Source organism: Portunus trituberculatus, chromosome 15 (assembly GCF_017591435.1).
Source record: "Portunus trituberculatus isolate SZX2019 chromosome 15, ASM1759143v1, whole genome shotgun sequence".
Lineage (NCBI taxonomy): Eukaryota > Metazoa > Arthropoda > Malacostraca > Decapoda > Portunidae > Portunus > Portunus trituberculatus.
The window spans coordinates 52680-62679 of NC_059269.1; the positions used below are offsets into that span (position 1 = coordinate 52680).

General features: G+C 45.6%; 1 protein-coding gene across 1 annotated transcript in view; it reads left to right on the forward strand.

Moving 5' to 3' along the window:
* LOC123503998 (ankyrin-2-like) overlaps positions 1-10000 on the forward strand; it is a 70039-nt gene that overhangs the window by 21968 nt on the left and 38071 nt on the right.

Here is a 10000-nt window from a genome sequence, read left to right on the forward strand (position 1 = left end):
CACCCGCTGCGTTAACTGCTACAGCTCACTAGACTGTTATTCTGGCAAAATCGCCAACTTTGTTACGGTCAGTACAGTGGGGATTATAAAACACTCCACAGAGTCCCCACTACTATAACTCACAGCCGACGTAACCCTCAGGTTCTTTCAAGGTCGCCAACAGTGTATAATTTCCCCACTGTAAGGGAATCTCCTCAGCAACTCCTTCTCCTCCTGTACCCAACCAAGTAGAATTTATAAATGGTAGATGTTATGTGTAACAGGGCGAGGCCTTAATACCCCTAGAGAAACCGCCCACAAGGACAATTCCACCCACTTCTCTATGAAGTATTAATGCCTCTCCACACGCCTTGTCCACAGACTGTGATAACTCACAGACCGGAACAACGCGCGGTATATTATATACTATACTATCCTACTACAACAAGTGCTTACTAACACCTGTCAGACTGACATCCCTGGCCTACTACTACTGCAATATATGATGTGTACAGCACATCCGGTGATGTACACACAAGCCCAGACACCACCTACGGGTGACACCAGCTATACACGAGTCCAAATACTCGTCGCAGACAAGTCTGGCGGACGACAACTACGCACCACTGGCCGACATGAAGCCTCTCAGCATTCAATAGTGTGCGTGGCTACTACCACTACAATACAGTTTACTACTGAAACTATACAAAAGATGGTGGGGCACACAGCCGCCCAACAAAACACACTGGTGACCACAGCCACCAACAGCAACAACAAGACGAAACAATAACGCGTCCCTCCGCGTCGCCACACCCGAGTGGACGAACGCACAACAGGAAATGCAGCCCCAACCGGCTACACTTTCCTCAGGACAACAAGCCCGTTGTCCTACACAGCCACGGTCTACCCAGTAGCAAGCCAGCTACTCAACAGGAGGGCACAACTCCCAGACCAATGACTAGCGAGTAACAAGAACAGCCCAGCAACACGTGTCTCCACACTGTGCCAGACCGACGAGAGTGCGTGTCTATCTCCGCTGAAGGCTACCTGGTTACTGACTGTCCCGCTTGCAACAAAATGGTGGAGAGGAGGGGTGTCTGCTCAGCAGAACAGCCGAGGGGCCCGCGATGGGTGGCCATAGGCTTCACATATAATAATATAATAAATTAAAGGGGATTAAGACGGTGCCCATCACACGCCCTCCCTTAAAAGAAAAAATTTTGGAAACAAAACATTTACAAAATTTTTTAAAAGGCATGGAACTGATTAAAGGGAATGGCCCCGGGACAGACAATCAGCTACAACGTTGTCTGCTCCTTTTATATGTCTGACAATGATATTGTACTCCTGGAGTAGAAGACTCCAGCGAGTTAAACGCTGATTTTTAAATTTAAACTTTTCTAAGAACTGAAGGGGACTATGATCTGAATAGATGACTACTTGGGGCCCATAAGCGGGGATGTAAATTTCAAAATGCTGCAAGGCTAACAAAATGGCAAGCAGCTCTTGCTCAATGACTGAATAGTTCTTCTGGGCGGGAGTAAACTTTTTCGAAAAATAACACACAGGGTGGTTAACACCCTGGTCATCAGGCTGCAATAAAACTGCGCCTACTCCCACCTGACTGGCATCTACTGCGAGAGCAAAACTTCTTCTGAAGTCAGGGGCCTGGAGCACTGGCATCTCGCATAAAAGGGTCTTAACTCGGTGGAAGGCGCTCTCACAGTCTTCACTCCAGACCCACTTCTTACCCTTCTGCAAGAGATCTGTAAGAGGTGCCAGGAGGGTCGAATACCCCGGTACAAAACGACGGTAGTAACCTACCACTCCTAAGAATCTCTGCAAGGCACGGCGACAGGTCGGTGCGGGGAACCGCCTGATCGCTTCTACTTTGGCTTCAGGAGGAGTGATGTAGCCATGGCCCACTCGGTAACCCAGGTATTGCACCCGAGCTTGTACAAATTCACACTTCTCCAAGTTGACAACTAATCCCGCTTCCTGGAGTCGTGCAAAGAGGGCTTCTACATTAGTCAGATGCTCAGCCCATGTTGTGTCATAGATGACCACGTCATCAATGTATACGACACAGTGAGTCAGACCATCAGTAACTCGGTCCATGAGACGCTGAAATGTGGCTGGGGCATTTCGCAGCCCATAAGGCATCACTTGGCACTGATAGACAGCGCCGTTGGCCACAAAACTCGCTATCTCCTTAGCCCGCTCCGTCAATGGGACCTGCCAGTACCCTTGACAAGGTCCACTTTGGTGATAAAAGTAGCTGACCCGATTCGGTCCACAGAGTCATCTACACGGGGCAAGGGATAAGTGTCTACTTTTGTTAGAGCATTAACCCGCCTGAAGTCAATACAAAACCTGACCTTGCCATCAGGCTTAGGCTGCAGGGTGACTGGGGAACTCCATTGACTGTAAGTCCGAGTAATGAGCCCATGCTCAAGCATGTACTCCAACTCCTTCTCCACCAGTGCTTGCTTCATAGGATTTACTCGGTAGGGGGCAGTTTGACAGGCTCTGCGTCCCCAACATCAATATCGTGTTCTATCAACTGTGTCCTGCCCGGGACACTGCTAAACACTGAAGAGTACTTTCTCAGCCGCCGAAGCAACTCATATTGCTGATCCCTAAATGTCAACCTTCTCTTTCAAGAGATGGAGGCTATTCCGTTCCCACTGCCCTGTAGGAACAACAGGTTCAGGCCCAATAACTTCTGGAGCCTCCCTCCCGGCAGAAAAATAAAACTGAAGATGCCTCTTGCACGGCAGAACTAAAAGAGCCCTTCTGGCTAGTAGAACGAAAATAGGGCTTCAGCATGTTAACGTGACACAGCTGAGCCCTCTTGCGCCGGTCAGGAGTGACCACCAGGTAGTCGAGGTCACCTACCTTCTTCTCTATAATATAGGGGCCACTATAGCGGGCAGCAAGCGGCTGGCCCTGAAGTGGTAACAGCACGAGCACTTCATCTCCAGGGCAAAACTCCGATACTCGGCCCTTCGGTCATAATACCCCTTCATACTCTGCTGGGCCTTACACAGGTGGGCCTGCGCCACCTCTAATGCCTTGGCTAATCTCTCTCGACTGCTCATAATGCTCTTAAGCAGTGAGACAGGGCGCTCAGGCGACGGCTGACACCAAGCCTCCCGAACTACGTCGAGCGGTCCACGCACTCGGTGTCCAAACACTAGCTGATTGGGTGAGAAACCCAAGGACTCAGTGGGCGCTTCTCTCACCGCAAATAAGACAAAGGGACACCCTCGTCCCAATCCTTATCTCTCTCCATGCAGAAACTCTTGAGCATGGTTTTGAGAGTTTGATGATGTCTCCAGGGCTCCCTGAGACTGTGGATGATAAGCACTGGACACAATATGCTTGATCCCCCACGCAGTCATCGTATCCTTAAACAACTTTGAAGTAAAGTTGGTCCCCTGATCGGACTGCAGCTCTGCTGGCAATCCAAAGTGTGTAAAGAAGGTTAACAAAGCCTTCAGCACCACCTTAGAGTGAGTGCTTCTCAGGGGAATTGCTTCAGGATACCGCGTGGTAACATCCATTATGGTCAACAAATACTTGTGACCAGCCCTGGTAGTAGGCAGAGGACCTACTATATCAATCAAAACCCTCGTGAAGGGAGGATCAACAGCAGGGATAGGGTGGAGTGGCGCCACAGGGGGTGTCTGATTAGGCTTGCCCACCACTTGACAAGTGTGGCAGCACTTAAGAATCGTGGCTACTTCTCCAGACATGCTGGGCCACCAAAATTGCGACGCAGGCGAGCGACGGTCTTTCGGATGCCCAGGTGTCCAGCCATGGGCCCCTCATGTGCCAACAGCACAAGTGCCTCACGCAGCTTCTGCGGCACAACTACTTGCAATAACTCACCACCGTCACTCTCCTGCCATCTACGACACAACACCCCTTGATGCAAGACAAACTCCTCCCTGCCCTCCAACTCCTCACTTCCCTCACCCACTCGAGCAAAGAAGGAGGCCAACGCCGGGTCCTCCTGCTGCCTACGAATGAGCTCTGCAGGCTCTAGCTGGGTAAGAGAAAGGGGGACTATAGGGTCATGGGGTTGAGGCAACGCTGCAACCCTACGTCCCACACGGCATCGAGGACGGAGAGCTGGCCCAGGCTGCTCCGCTCCTGCCATGTGATCCGGTGAGTGTCATCTGGCTTGAAGCCAGCGTAACCACAGAACTACCGATATGATATATATATATATATATATATATATATATATATATATATATATATATATATATATATATATGTGTGTGTGTGTGTGTGTGTGTGTGTGTGTGAGTGAGTGTGTTTCACTGTTTGATCTGCCAGCCAGACGTTCCTACGTAACGAGCTCAGAGCTCATTATTTCCGATCTTCGGATAGCCTGCCAGGCACACACACACCGGAACATCCTTGGATTTTATTCTTAGTAAAGAAAAGTAATTATGCGGTCCACGAAAGTGACAAAAATTACTTTAAAGCTAAACATTAAAACAGACTATTACTACAAATTACAAACATTTTAGCATCCAAACAACACTCTGAGACAGCCACTGCTTCAGCAAAGGAAAAATCAATTCCATTATTACTATTAAAGAAACCTAAAATCACTCCTACTCATTACTGATGTGATTTAAGAACATCATGAACAATTTTAGAAACGAGACCAAGCAAACTCCTTGGCTTTCCTCTCGAAGCGGACAAACCATTCAGCCACCTTAGCCTCATCAAACTCGGGGACTAGCTGGAGACTTTGAACTAAAGTACGCTCAACACTGTTCTCCTCCTCCTCCAGGCGTACTTACTGCATGGCGAGTTCTCTCCCACTCCAACTCTCTATCTTTATCTGCCCTCTCTCTCTCCATCTCTCTCATCATCTCCATCTCTAGCCTCCTTCTCTGCTGCTAGTCTCTGAATTTCTCTCTCCTCTCTAGTCTGTTTGACTCTCGTCTTTCTTCCGCTTCTCTAGCCTCTTGCTCTGCTGCTAGTCTCTGAAGTTCTCGTCTTTCTTCCGCTTCTCTAGCCCTCTCTTCCGCCTCTAGCCTCTGCTCTGCTAGTCTCAGTTCTCGTCTTTCTTCCGCTTCTAGCCCTCTCCTCAGCAGCTAGTCTTTTAACTCTCGCCTCTTCTGCTTCTATCTCCATTTTCCTCATTTCCAGCTTCAATCGCAGTTCCTCCAGTCTGGCAGCTGACTGGACACTATCAACAATACTGCTTGCTGGACTAGATCGTCGGGAGCCTTCCCTGCTTCCGATACTTCTGCCAGGGCTAATATATCCCACATCACCTTCACTGGGACCGCCACGTGCGTTATCATGACACGTAGTAAATGCGTCCTCACTGACCCCAGGGTTGCCAACCTGATTTTGCGGATAGTACCAAATCGGAGCATCAAAACGTACCAAATCTGAACAAAACGTACCAAATGTAAAATATATATATATATATATATATATATATATATATATATATATATATATATATATATATATATATATATATATATATATATATAACGTATAATAAGAAACAAATTTTCTTACCTTGACTAAAGATGTAAATCTCGTCCCTCTTGTGTTTTCCTGTGGAGTCCACTTTCGGCTCATTTTAGATAGAAGAACCTGAGAAGGATGCCATGTTTTGCAACTGTAGTCCTGAAGCATACATTTGCTACGTATCAATCCATTCAGAGTCTCTGTTTTTAGTCGTGATCTGTTCTTTGTTTTTATGTTTGTAACGAGGAAAACCTTTCTGCGGCAGCAGACGAATGAGGCAGAGACATCAGGTTCATCATAAGCTTAGAGATATTCGGAAATCTTGCCTCATCACCACACTTTTCTAGTGAAGCAGCATACCAGAATTTTTCAGGCTCCTCAGATGCTACACTTAGAGCTGGCAGTTCACATGAAATTATTTCTCTCCACTCTCTGTTAAGATCTTCATACGCACTCTTCTCAATTATATTTGGAAATTTTACTGCCAGTGGTATGATAGACTTTGGTTTTCCTTGCTGTACATTTGATGGGTCAAGTGCTTCAAGCAGATGTAAGTTGTTGAATAGATTAGAGGACAGGAAACGTTTTAGCATTTGCTTTGAGAGAGCAACATAGAAATTGAGTGTCTTCACGTGAAACTGCTCTAAGTCTCTGTTAGAAATATCAGAAGAGTGCTCTAGGAAAATACTTTCTGTTATTGCTCCGCGGTAAATAGTATCTCCAAGGCCGAGATAGTTGGAAGGATCATGAACATTAATCTGAGTCAGATCACTGCTTTTTAGTTTGTCTGCTTTCATGAAGTTACTTAAGATGACACTGCTACTGATAGATGTTCGAAGCTTATGAATTCTCAGGGATGTTGCCTGGAAATCTAGGTTTAGTTTATTTACTGCAGGCAGAATGTATGCCAAAAAGGAAAAGTACATTTTTATAACAGGATTATGTAATTCCTGCAATATTGCTGAAGCAGATGCCATCTTATCCTCCAATGCAGCAGATGTAAAATACAGCTTAAGTGTAGGCCATTGCTCTAAAACTCTTTTTACCACCTCTTCCAAGGAGAGCCATCTAGTAAAACTAGGGTGCAGTATTCTATGAAGTGGAGCCTCTGTGAATTTCTGAAATTCCTCATATTCTGTGAATCTTTTAGGGCTGTTCATTATGTAGGTATGTATGTTCCGAGCTAGTTCTTCAACCCTATTAGGCAGCTCGCCACATGCATTTGAGGCACAGAGGGCAATGGAGTGCACACGCATCCTTGCACAAACAGGGATGGATTTTCTTTTCTTAGCAGAGCCATGACTCCTCCCTTTCTCCCATCATAACACTTGCGTTATCGCTGGCAAAGCCGATAACATTTTTCATAGGAATTAAATGCCTGTCAAAAAACCGCACTATTGAGCTAAAAATACCTTGAGCTGTACAATCAGTTACCTCAAGTAAACTCAGAAAGTGATCACAAGTTTTCTGAACTTCAAGGTCATAGAACCGAGCAATCAAAACAAGGTGTTTTTGTGTAGAAAGGTCGGTAGATTCATCAATGATGAGAGAAAATTTTGTGTCCTTCAGACGAGCAACAATCTCAGATAGAAAAGCATCACCCATTACGTTCCCAAGGATAGCTGAGGCTTTTGTTCTGCCACATTTAACAGCACTCGCAATTTTTGAGTCTGGGCACACATTAGCAATAAACCCTGGCAAATTATCCATTACTGAGACAGGTGTTATGTTCTGCAATGAAGGCGCACATCTTAAGCTCTGAGGCTACGACTTGTTTTTCAAAGCTTGCTGATACACTTGGTTGAAAATAATTGGTGACTTTCTTATGCTGGTTACTTGCATTCATGTTTTCTTGTGTTTCTCAGTTGTTGTGCCTTTCTAGTAATGTTATGCTGCCGGATAATTCACTATCACATGCAATGCAGAATGCCTTATTTGGGTTTTTCTTACTCTGGATCATCCATGGTGAGAATTTGGGGTCACTTAGCAGTTTCAACTGAAATTTATGATCATATTTGACTTTCTTCTTTGGAGTCTGAGGACCCTCATCATCACTGTCAGAGTCATGTGGTCTTACTTGGCTGATATCACTCATGCTTGTAGCATGTCATTAACCCTGGATAAAAAAAAAACGAATAAATAACATTCGTAACCGTACTGTATGAAATTATCTCGTAGACCCCAAGGCCACTAAAGCACATACCTTACTCATCTTTCCTCACATATTCACCCCACTCCCACGCACGTGGCGGTCCTTCGCTACACACATCCTTCCCACCCATCTACACACACACACACACACACACACACACACACACACACATAATCCTTCCCCACCCATCTACACACACACACACACACACACACACACACACACACACACACACACACACATAATCCTTCCCTACACACACACACACACACACACACACGTTTCCTAACTCATTCCTACACATGCACACTAACATATATGTTTTCCCTTTAAAAAATAATTGAATAAATAGAATAAAATTTATAAAAAAAAATATGCAAACGCCCAGGCTACATTTGTTTCTGATAAGCTGGTATTGGTACGTATAATACTGTCCTGAATAAAAGCAAACTGTCTACATAATCTGATCCTTCACCGTAATTACAAAACAAACGTGGTTTCACTTTAACGACACTCACGCTACAAGACCCTTAAGACAGGGTGATAGATCACCAGACCACTAGCTGTGACACCAGACAGACACTGATGAGTGATGGACCAGTGCTGCCACTCTTGATTTTATAAAAAAAAGCCAAGAGCACAAGCAGGTGTTTTACTGTCCTTAGGGCAAACTGTCTGCATAATCTGATCCTTCACCGTAATTATAGCACAAACGTGGTTTTACTTTTATCAGTTTCACGACACCCACGCTACAAGATCCTGAAGGTAATCCGTAGGGGTACAACCCACGCCAGACTGACAGACACTGACGAACCAGTCGAGTCTGAGACGCGGCGCCTGTATTCTGACGAGTATGGTACGTGTTGGATACTAGTAGTCAGGTCCGACTCCGTACGGTTTGGCTCAGCAGAGGTGTCCGAATCTCAAACCCAACGACTTCAGTCGACAATATAGTATATTTATAATTTACACTGACGAAAATATGTAATGTTATTTACATAAATATTGTTATTTTTTATTATTATCACAATATATGCGTATTTTATTTAATTAAATATCTCATACAGGAGGAAATGGGAAACAGTCAGTCAGTCAGTTGGGATTTTTTTTCTAATATCAGATTCGAACAATCCTACGGAAACAGTTTAGTACCAAATTTATTGAAAGACGTACCAAACGTACTTTTGAGTTAAAAAGTACCAAATATGGTATGAGTATGGTGGCTGACCCCACGCGCGGCCACCGACTCATCATACCCACGTGGTGAGTCTCGCCGGCTCACACTCGCATCCTCACCCTCCACTGCTGAGGTGAAAAGACCAGTAACTCTCTCCATGGTGCTCACAGGGACTCGTCCTCACAAACAATAAAATAATATAAGTAATAATACCCCACACAATAACACTACACACTATAAAGCATTTGGTTGATCCTGGCGAGGTCGCCACTGTTACGGTTGTACATCACCCGGCTGCGGTTAGCTGCTACAGCTCACTAGACTGTTATACTGGCAAAACCGCCAACTTTGTTACGGTCAGTACAGTGGGGATTATAAAACACTCCACAGAGTCCCCACTAATATAACTCGCAGCCGACGTAACCCTCAGGTTCTTTCAAGGTCGCCAACAGTGTATAATTTCCCCCACTGTAAGGGAATCTCCTCAGCAACTCCTTCTCCTCCTGTACCCAACCAAGTAGAATTTATAAATGGTAGATGCTGTTTAACAGGGCGAGGCCTTAATACCCCCTAGAGAAACCGCCCACAAGGACAATTCCACCCATTTCTCTATGAAGTATTAATGCCTCTCCACCCGCCTTGTCCACAGACTGTGATAACTCACAGACCGGAACAACGCGCGCGGTATATTATATTACTATAATATCCTACTACAACAAGTGCTTACTAATACCTGTTAGACTGACATCCCTGGCCTACTACTACTGCAATATATGATGTGTACAGCACATCCGGTGATGTACACACAAGCCCAGACACCATCTACGGGTGACACCTACTATATACTCGTCGCAGACACGTCTGGCGAACGACACTACGCACTACTGGCCGACATGAAGCCTCTCATCATTCAATAGCGTGGCTAATACCACTACAATACAGTTTACTACTGAAACTATACAAAAGATGGTGGGGGCACACAGCCGCCCACCAAAACACACTGGTGACCACAGCCACCAACAGCAACAACGGGACGAAACAATAACGCGTCCCTCCGCGTCGCCACACCCGAGTGGACGAACGCACAACAGGAAATGCAGCCCCAACCGGCTACACTTTCCTCAGGACAACAAGCCAGTTGTTCTACACAGCCATGGTCTACCCAGTAGCAAGCCAGCTAC